Source organism: Herpailurus yagouaroundi, unplaced genomic scaffold (genome assembly GCF_014898765.1).
Source record: "Herpailurus yagouaroundi ecotype Mexico unplaced genomic scaffold, PumYag 190, whole genome shotgun sequence".
Taxonomy (NCBI): domain Eukaryota; kingdom Metazoa; phylum Chordata; class Mammalia; order Carnivora; family Felidae; genus Herpailurus; species Herpailurus yagouaroundi.
The window spans coordinates 34,668,875-34,677,827 of record NW_024412421.1 but is presented as its reverse complement, the minus strand read 5'-3'; the positions used below and the strand labels follow the sequence as shown (position 1 = coordinate 34,677,827).

The 8,953-nt window shown below is 64.7% G+C and overlaps 1 protein-coding gene and 1 long non-coding RNA gene across 5 annotated transcripts in view; one reads left to right on the top strand and one right to left on the bottom strand.

Moving 5' to 3' along the window:
- The window catches only part of GSE1 (Gse1 coiled-coil protein), a 392,532-nt gene that overhangs the window by 183,479 nt on the left and 200,100 nt on the right, over positions 1-8,953 (bottom strand).
- The window catches only part of LOC121009887 (uncharacterized), a 6,879-nt gene continuing 2,822 nt past the window's right edge, over positions 4,897-8,953 (top strand). For 2 of the 4 annotated variants that reach the window (XR_005780894.1, XR_005780892.1), the window contains exons 1-4: positions 5,226-5,896; positions 6,186-7,158; positions 8,057-8,101; positions 8,274-8,394. This is a non-coding gene — a long non-coding RNA (uncharacterized LOC121009887). Of the gene's footprint in view, positions 5,012-5,225; positions 5,897-6,185; positions 7,159-8,056; positions 8,102-8,273; positions 8,395-8,953 lie in introns of those variants that run through there. The other 2 variants (XR_005780893.1, XR_005780895.1) reach the window with 2 other exon arrangements.

Sequence of the window (8,953 nt, the reverse complement as noted above, 5' to 3'; positions counted from 1 at the left end):
GGCACCAGAAGGCAAGGGGTACATCTGCCCCCCCTCCTTCTTCTGGGTCTCACGTCCACCGGGGTGAACGCGGGCACGTGTCGGGCACCTGGAGTACCTCTGGGTACACGGCAGGCGCTCAATAAATGCTCCCTCCCTTCCTCCCTTGCGGTCGGTCTCTCTGGACATGCCACTTTTCAAAAACGCGACAGTTATTTAAAGAGCCCAGGCTCCTGGGGCGCCTGGGGGGGCTCAGACCGTTGAGCGCCCAACTTCGGCTCGGGTCATGATCTCACGGTCCGTGGGTTCGAGCCCCGCGTCGGGCTCTGGGCTGACGGCTCAGAGCCTGGAGCCCGCTTCGGATTCTGTGTCCCCCTCTCTCTCTGCCCCTTCCCTGCTCTCTGTCTCTCAAAAATAAATAAACGTACACACACGCATACACACAAAAATACATACAGAGCACAGGCTCCTGAAGGCCAGGGGTTCTCCACCCTGCGCTCTGGAGTCATCTGTGGACCTTACGGAAAGACCCAGAAGCTCGCTGCGGGATCCCTGAGGTTGGGCCCAGCCGCGCTTCCAAAGCTCCCCAGGCAGTCCGAATGCACAGTGGGGTGGAGACGCTCGGACCGAATGGCTCTTATCTGGCTTTTGAGGTCTGTACATCCTTTTCTAAAGAGGGCGACGGGCCAGGGACGAGTGACGGGGCCCAGAGCCGGCTCCAGAAGGAGAGCCGGGCTGCGGAGTCGGCGTTGCTAGCCGCCAGGCCGCCCTGCCCTCGCTTGCCAGCCGCGAAGGCTTGCACTCAGGTCCCCAGGGCGGAGACAGAGCAGGCCCCTGCTCCCTGCGTCGGCCCCACCAGAGAGAGCATGGCAGCCTGGCCGTGAGGGCGTATGTGACAGCAGGTGAGGCCTCTCTCTGGAAATTTGCTGACCAGGCTGAGTCCTGGCTGGGTACACGGCGTCTCAAAGCTGTGCCTGGGAAGGCACCCCGTGGGCGGGCCTCACACCTAAAATCCTGGCTCGCTGCGTCTCGGGAGCGTTTCCGTGCCCATCGCGGCCTGGGGCGGGGGAAATGGCATTTCGGTTCCTTCCCTGCGGCTTGCTAACCAGAAGATGCTGAAAAAACTCTAAGCCCTGCAAAGCTTCACTCGCCCCATCTGGGAAGCAGGAAGACGGCCAACCCACGGGGTCACGTTGAAGTTGAAATGGGGAGACAGGCCGAGGCAGGTGCCTGCCCCGCGGAGGGGGGGAAACGCCTGGCATGTCCCGAGCACCCCCACGTCCCGTGTGGCCGGTTCGTGGAGCAGCCCCACTTTCCAGATTGGAAAGCCAAGGTCTCTAGAGGTTGCCTCCCCAAGGTCAAGGGGTGAGGCCGGGGTCTGAACTCGGGAGCCCAAGCTGTTGGCCACCACTCACTCACGCGGGCCGGGCCCCCTTCTGGAGGCATCTCTCACCGCATGCTGGAATGCCCCGGCTGCTGATGGCCGAAGGGAGCATCCTCTTGGGGGGAAGACGCATGCTGGGGACCCCGGGCCACGAAGGGAGTGGAGGCGGACTGCACACTGCCACCCGGGTCGTCCACTAAAGTCTGGGCGGAGAGCAGGCCCGGTAAGCCTGGCCTGGCTCCCTGGACACTGAGAGGGTCCAGGGCCTTGGGGGCGCACTCAGGGTCAGAACCCGGAGTGCCGGCTCGCATCCTGGAGGAAAACAGAAGCCCGGTGGGGCGCGCGGCACGCACACAGAGCACCTGACGTCGTCGGGGGCACCGAGGAGCGGGGCTCTGGGCTCCGGAAGGGGCTGAGGGTGGGGGGAAGGTGGAGAGAAAAGAAGGTCAGGCGCGGACAGCAGAGGCCGGGAGGCAGAGCCGCAGGACCGGCCCGGGAGGGCCCCCGGGGACACAGACAAGGCAACCCCGGCCGAATCGCCAGCTGACGTGCCCCACCTCCCCGTCCCACCTTCTGTCTGTCCCGTCCATGCATCTCCCAGGTTGAGCTTTCGGCCCCCGGGGCCGGGCACACGGCAGGTCCTGGCCCCCCATGTGCTGCAAACCCACTGGTGGCCGTCTGTGAGGCGCCCTGCCCTGGGCCACCCCTTGTGCCCTTCTCATTCCTGCCGCGACGCCCCGGCACCCCAGTGTCCCAAACCCCACCAACGCCAGGAGCCGCCGTTGACGCATACCTACTGGGAGCCAGGCGCCGGCCCCTGAGGTTACCGCGGACCATCCCACTGACGCCCGTCACCGACACTATGCGGGAACGTCTGATACTGTCCTCTCTCGACCCCTGGAGAAACCGAGGCACAGAGCACCTCAACTGCCTCCCAGAGCCTTTACTCAACGAGTGCCCGGATGCACGGGGTGGGGGGGGGGGCCGGCATCCTGGGAGAGTGGGGGTCCTCCCGGGAATGAGCCCCTCCTTCCCTGACCTGACCCCACCCGGCCCCCTGCGGTGCGATGCCAGGGCCGGGCCAGGCTCTCTGGAAGCAAGAACCCCAACGATAATGATATGCTGGTGGCACGGATACCCGCAGCTAATATTTACATAACGCTCACCGTATGTACTCCAGGCGCTCTTCCAAATGCTACGCACGCAGCCATTACTCACAGAGCCTCCCAAGCCTGTTTGGTGCATGCCGGTGTTTGCCCATTTCACAGATGGGGCACAGAGAGGTTAGCTGGTCTGCCGAGGACACACAGCCGGCAGGCGTCAGGGCTGGGATGTGAACCCCTCGCTGGGCCTGACCCCAGGGGCCGTGAGGTGGGCCCCCGGCAGAAACCCACAGGGGCGGGGAGGGGGACGGGGGGGGCGCAGGGAGGGGGGGCAGGCCAGCCGCCCAGGGCCAGGGGGTAGGGGGAGCTCTCCCTCCCACCAGGAGGAGGCCGCTGCTGCTGGCGCTCTCCCCGCGAGGCCAGGCCTTGCAAGGGAAGCAGAAATCTGTCGTTAACACAGTGCCAAACCCAAAGTGGCTGGTCCCGAACTGCAATCCAATAAAAGTGCGACTTGTCTATTTATCATCCTCGGGGCTTTTTATCACGGTGCAGATGGCTGCTACCTTTGGAAGGCTCAGCAGCTCGCTGCCAGCCGCCCGCCACGCAAAGCTTAGCTCAACAGAATCTGGGCCTGCACCTGTGCAGGGCTGCGAGCGGGGGCCCCCCCGGGCACGCGGGGTCCCGTGTCCCTCTCCCGCTCAGCGCTCACGCGCTGCCCCCGCGCCCGCCCCCCCTCCCGCGGAGCTGGTGGCCGAGGGCCCGCGCAGCGGCTCCCCCCTCCACGGTGCTCACAGCCGCGCCCACCACACCCGGTGCGGAGCCCCCAGTGACCGGAGGAGGCAGGTGCTCCCCGGAGCGGAGCGGAGAGAAAGCGGCAGGAGCCCCGCGGGGGAGCGGAGGGCCGGGTGCGAACGCGCGGCCCAGGCGGCTCAGAGCAAGGGGCCCCGTGGGGCGCCCACGGCGACGCAGGCGGGAAGATAAAGCCAGGGAAGATCAAGGGCCAGGCGTGCAGAAAAGAGGCGCCGTGCAGCCTCCCGGCGTGCGGGGAGGGGGGTGGGGGGAGCCCCAGGAATCAGGAGCCGCCCCAGACCCCTGCAGGCTCACTTCTGGCGGGGCCTCCCGAGACTGGTCCCGGAAATCAAGCCCGCGGGAGGGACGCGGGTATCGCCACCCACGCGGAGGCCGGGGCGACAGGGAGGGGCGGGAGGTCCCCCCTGGCTGGACGGGAGGTCGGGCCTGAGGCCGGGTGCCTTCCAGTCCTTCCAGCTGCCACAGGTTTATGTCGAGAAGGCAGCTTTTCCACCAGCCCGGGGCCCCAGCTGCAGCGCGCGTGCGTGCCCATGCGTTCACGCGCGTGTCTCTGCACATGACCCGTCTCCGTGTGCGCACGTACGTGTCTGCGTGCGTGTGTGCATATCGGTCTCTGTGCGCACCAATCTCTGTACACGTGTGTGTGTGTGTGTGTGTGCGCGCGCGCGTACGTGTGTGTAGGGGCTGAAAGTTTCGCCCCCCCACCCCCACCCCGCAGCCTGCAGAGGTCCAGGGGCCACCCCGGCACTGTGAGCCATGACCTTTGCCCTTTGGGCTGCGGCCCAGGAAACAGAGCAACGACCAGAACACCCTGCCACCCCAGGTCCTCCCGGCTGGCCCGGTGTCTGCTCTCCAAGTAAACCAGACTCGGCAGGCCTCCTTAGGCACGCACCTTAGGGATGCTGCCGGACTGGACGAGGGGCTGCATCTGGAAAAGGCACTGAGCATCCTTCCAGGCGTGTCTGTGGTCTCCCCTACGGGGTTCAGGGCTCCGGCCTTCCCAAAGTGCTTTCCAGCCAGCTCGGGGGACTTAGGCCCTTCCAGTTGCCTGGAACGCCCCTCCCTGCCGCCCCGAAGCGGCCTGCCCCGCTTCCAGACAGGCGCGCCAAGCCTCTGTGTTATTTCTGGGTGCCACAAGGCACACAGGTGGGCGCAGCCACCGCCGTGGCAGAAGCTGTGGCTCAGAGAGGCTGGGAACCGCCACAAGGTCACCCGGCTGCACGCTTTTCCGCCGGGCTGGTTCGCAGCACTGGGGCTCCTACCGCCCCAGCCTCTCCCGTGGTCACAAAACGGGGCCGGGAGGGCAGCTGCGCTCGGCCCGGCTACATTGTTAACACTCGCCTCCTCGGCTGTCCTACACCTCGGTCTGTAGCTTTGTTTTTTTTTTTTTTTTTTTGCCAGGGTGCTTCAGTTTGTGCCCATCGTAACAATACCTAACTCGTACGTAAACGTTACCTCCGGCCGGACCCAGATCTAAGTACACACACTTCCTCCTTCGAAAGTCCTCTCCCGGGACACCATCTTTATGTTTCAGATCGGAAAGCAGCACAGAGAGGTGAAGAAACGGACCGCAGGTCACACAGCTGGGGCCAGGACTGGGACCCGTGTGACGCGCCGCATTGGCCATCTGCAGCACGGTCTGGTCACAGCAGACTGGACTGTCTTGGTGCAGGACAGCGGAGACCGGAGAGTTCCAGGCTCTGGGTGCAGCTTTCCCCTGGTGGACTGGGGACAGGTAATAAGGAGCCCCTTTTCACCTCAGCCTGCTGGGGGCCACACCAGGAGACCTGTCCTTGGCCCCCAGGGTGGAAGCTGGACCTCCCCTCTTCAGAGAGATGTCAAATCTTCTCAGCGGGCAGGGTGGCCGCCCCCGGACCCCTCATGTGGCAGGCAGCAGCATGCGGAGAAGGGAATGGGGGCCACGCAGGGTTGAATAGCACCCCCCCCCCCAATTACATCCACGTGGAACCTCAGAAGGGGACTTTATTTGGAGATACGGTCTTTGCAGATGGGTCTGGAGACGCGATCGCCCTGGATTTAGGATGAGCCCTGATGGGAGAACAGACACCCCTCTCCTGAAATTCTGGACGAATCCTTGGCTGCACATAGCCAGCCTCAGTTTACCTCCACAGTCAGGTTCAACCTCCTGCTTCCTAATGCACCGGCGGCTCTGTACTGGCCAATGAGTCCATCACAACACCCTTTATGCATTCGCTCAACAAACATTTATCAACCATCTACTGCGCACGTGCACCAGGTTCTTCCAGGCCCCAGAGAATATGGCAAAAGTCCTGCCTGCATGGGGCTGATGCTGAGCTGGGGGAGCCAGAGAGTAAACAGCCAGACAATCAAGGGACACAACTTCAGCAACCAAAGACTCTCTAGGGGAAAGGGAGCACCAGACTATTAGAACAGTAAGTGCAAAGGCCCTGAGGCAGAAACGAGATCTTCTGTTCAGGATGGAACAAGCCCCGTCGGTGGGGTTGCAGCAGGGGCTCCTTGTGGGGGTAGCTGGGTGGGGGGGGCCACTGGAGCTGCCGGACCACACCAGGCATTTAAGGTGTCATAAGGAGTTGGGATTTTATTCCACCTGTTACGGGAAGCTGCCGTAAGCCAGGTGGTTTTGACTGAGTGAAGTGGGCTCCCCTCCGATGGCTACAGGGAGAAGGGAGGCCATGGGGGCGGTGGGGGTGAAGGGGGGGTTGGGGGCAGGACGGGGAGACAGGCCTATTCCTCTGGGAAAAGGTTTTGCTGGAGGGAGAGGTGGGCCAGAGCAGGCGTCGAGGGTCCAGGAGGAGAGAATTAGCTCTCAAGTCTGGAGGGAGGAACTTGCTCGTCAGCGGGCTGGTGACCCTTGGAAGGGCAGAGACGTCCGTGGGTGGGCGAGTGTGTGTGCCCGTGCCGACGAGTCTGCGTGTATTGCAAACGTGTCCCCGTGTGCCTGTGTAGGGAGGTGTGGGCGTCCCCGTGCACCCGTGTGGATGCTCACCCGTGTCTGTGCCGGGATGCAGAGGCTTCATCCGGCAAGTCCAGACCCCCAGGCTCATCGGAACCCCGCTCCCCACTGACACAGGCCCAGAATTCCAAAGTGCCTCAGCCTGGCGCCTGGTGGGGGCGGGGGCGCACCCTCCCCCTTGCAAGTGCTTCTGAACGCATTCTACCCTCTACCTCTCCAGGCACACTGCCATCTGTCTCTCCCCCTCCTGCCGCTCGGCCATTTGAGCCAGTGATGGGGGGCGCTCCCCGCCTCCGGGACCGGGAGAGCCAGATGGCGGGAGTCAAGGCCCCGTGGTGCCCGGGGGACGCTGCACAGGGCTGCTGTCCCCACAGCCACCCGGGGTCACGGGGCAGGCCTCCACCACCGTCAGCCTTGGCGCCTCCTGGCTGTCCCGGCCCCTGTCCCCGGGCCCCACCTCAAGTGGCCTTTTGCAGCCACCACATAAATCACCGTCCAGGTCAGGACCGGGTGAGGGAGCAGGGCTGGGGAGGGCACAGCCCCTGGGGCCTGCAGACAGACTGGCTGCCAGTGACCCCTGACAGCCCAGGCCAGGGGGTCTCCAGGGGCCAGCTGGGAGGTCGGGGAGGTGCAATGCTGCCCTGGGCCTGCGGGTGATCCCGGCTGGCCCCGCTGCACCCGCTGCACGGGGAGGGCCCGGGTCAGGGGCGCAGGCCAACACCTGTCCAGGTAGCCCGCGTGGAGGGCAGGCCGGAGGCCACGCTGGGTGGCCCGGAGCAGCTGCCCGCACCGGCCGGTTCTGGGCCTTCATCTCTGCACACGACCTCAGCGCCCGCGGACCTGGGCGCAGCTCTGTGAGCTCGGCCCCCTGTCTTGTCACCAACTTCACAGATGCTCCCTGAGAATGCCCGCCACATTCTGGACACGTAAGCTCGGGAGCTGTTTAGTTTCTGTTCCGCCGTCTCACTTTCTAGCTGCGAGAGCCTGGGCAAGTGATTTGGCCATTCTGGGCCTCAGTCTGCCCATCTGCGAAAGCGGACGCTGGCACCTTCCTCTGAGGGTCTCGGGAGGGTTCGACGAACAGGGCCACCACCTCCGTGGAGGACAGCTGCCCTCCACGGAGGCTCCGGCGCGGGCCTGGGGGTTCCCACAAGGACGCAGCCCCTCCTCTTTGCTCTCCCCCACCCTGGAGAACACACTCCCTACTTTGCACAAGAGGAGCAAAGGCCCAGGAGGCCCTCAAACACAAGGGTCCCTCAGGCCGGGCTCGCAGCCCCTCGCGTCAGATGCGTGGATTCATTCGTTCACTCACTCATTCACTCATTCCACAAAGTTTATAAAGTGCCTACTATGTGTTAGACGCCTTGTAGGGAGTGTAGAAAAGAGGGGGGTGTCGAGTAGGGGCTCGGTCCGATGGGGGCGGCAGAGGCACAAACACAGGGTCCGATTCAAGCAGAGACACAGACAGAGGTCGGCAGCCTCCAGGATGCGGAGCACAGACCTCCCTTCCCCAAGCCTGGGACAGCTTCAGGGAAGCAGACACGGAGCGGTAACGAAAATAACGAAGGGTACTTATCATTTGTTGCGGCGTGAGGGGAGTACTGTTACAACCCGGGGAGCTGGAGGCCCAGAGAGGCTCAGCGACTTGCCCGACACCACACAGCTAAAGCATCTGGGGAGGATCCCAGCCCAGAGACGGCACAGTCACTACACAAACATCCTAGGGCCCTAGGGGTTGGGATCCGGCCTCAGGGACATCCCGCCCGGCTCCTTGACCCCCCACAGCCGGAAGGAAGGTGTACCAAGAGCACATTTGCTTTACAGGTGGGGAAACTGAGGCCAGGCGGAGTCCCGGCCGGACGGCAGGCAGTGAGTAGAAGCTCTGGGAGCCCAACCCAGATCCCCTCCTAGGCTCAGATTTCTAACAGGCCTCAGGGCCTGCCCCGTCTCGCCCCCTTCCTGGGTGGAGCCCACCCGGTTGTGCAAACATATAGCTCCCCCCTCTGGGTGGGGGGGGCGTTTCCTCATTTCTCCTTCGTAGCACCAGACGGCAGCCTCCTGGTCCAGCAGGAGGCCCCGGGCTTGGCAACATCAGGCTTTCTCGAAATAAAAACGAGGAGGGGAAAAAGCCTTTCCAGGAGGGCCAGTTCTCATATTTACATGTAAAAAGGTCCCCTCGGGCTCTCCCCGCCCTTCCCCCCACTTCCTCCGGGGGCGGGGGATCGTTTGGAGGGCGGGCACGGGGCCTCGGTGACCCCAGGCGCCTCCTCGGGGGCGGGCGGAGGCGTCCGCTGGGAGAAAGATCAGAGGGTCCGGGAGGGGGGAGGGGAGGCGGCTGCTTCCTCGCTCCCCTCCCCCCTGGGATTTCGTGGGTGTGGTACCACGTGAGGCCGGCCGTCTGCACCCGCGCCCGCGCCCCCCGCCCCCGCCATCTGCTCCGAGGCCAAAAGTCGCCGGGGAGGTGCGGGGCGCTGCCGGGGACTGCGCGACCCCGGCAGTAACCTTCCCCCTCCCTGTCCCCACCTCTTAAAGCAGATGTCCCTTATTGATGGGCTCGGGTCCGCTCCAGCTCCGCCCCCCCCCCCCCCTCCGCAATGGACCCTCCGGCCCCGATGGCCCGCCGCGGACGGCTGCGGCGGCGGCGGGCTCCGACCCGGGGAAGGCCGCGGCGTGGGGTCCCTGCCCGGGAACCAGGGCGCCCGGCCAGCGGGGCTCCCTCCA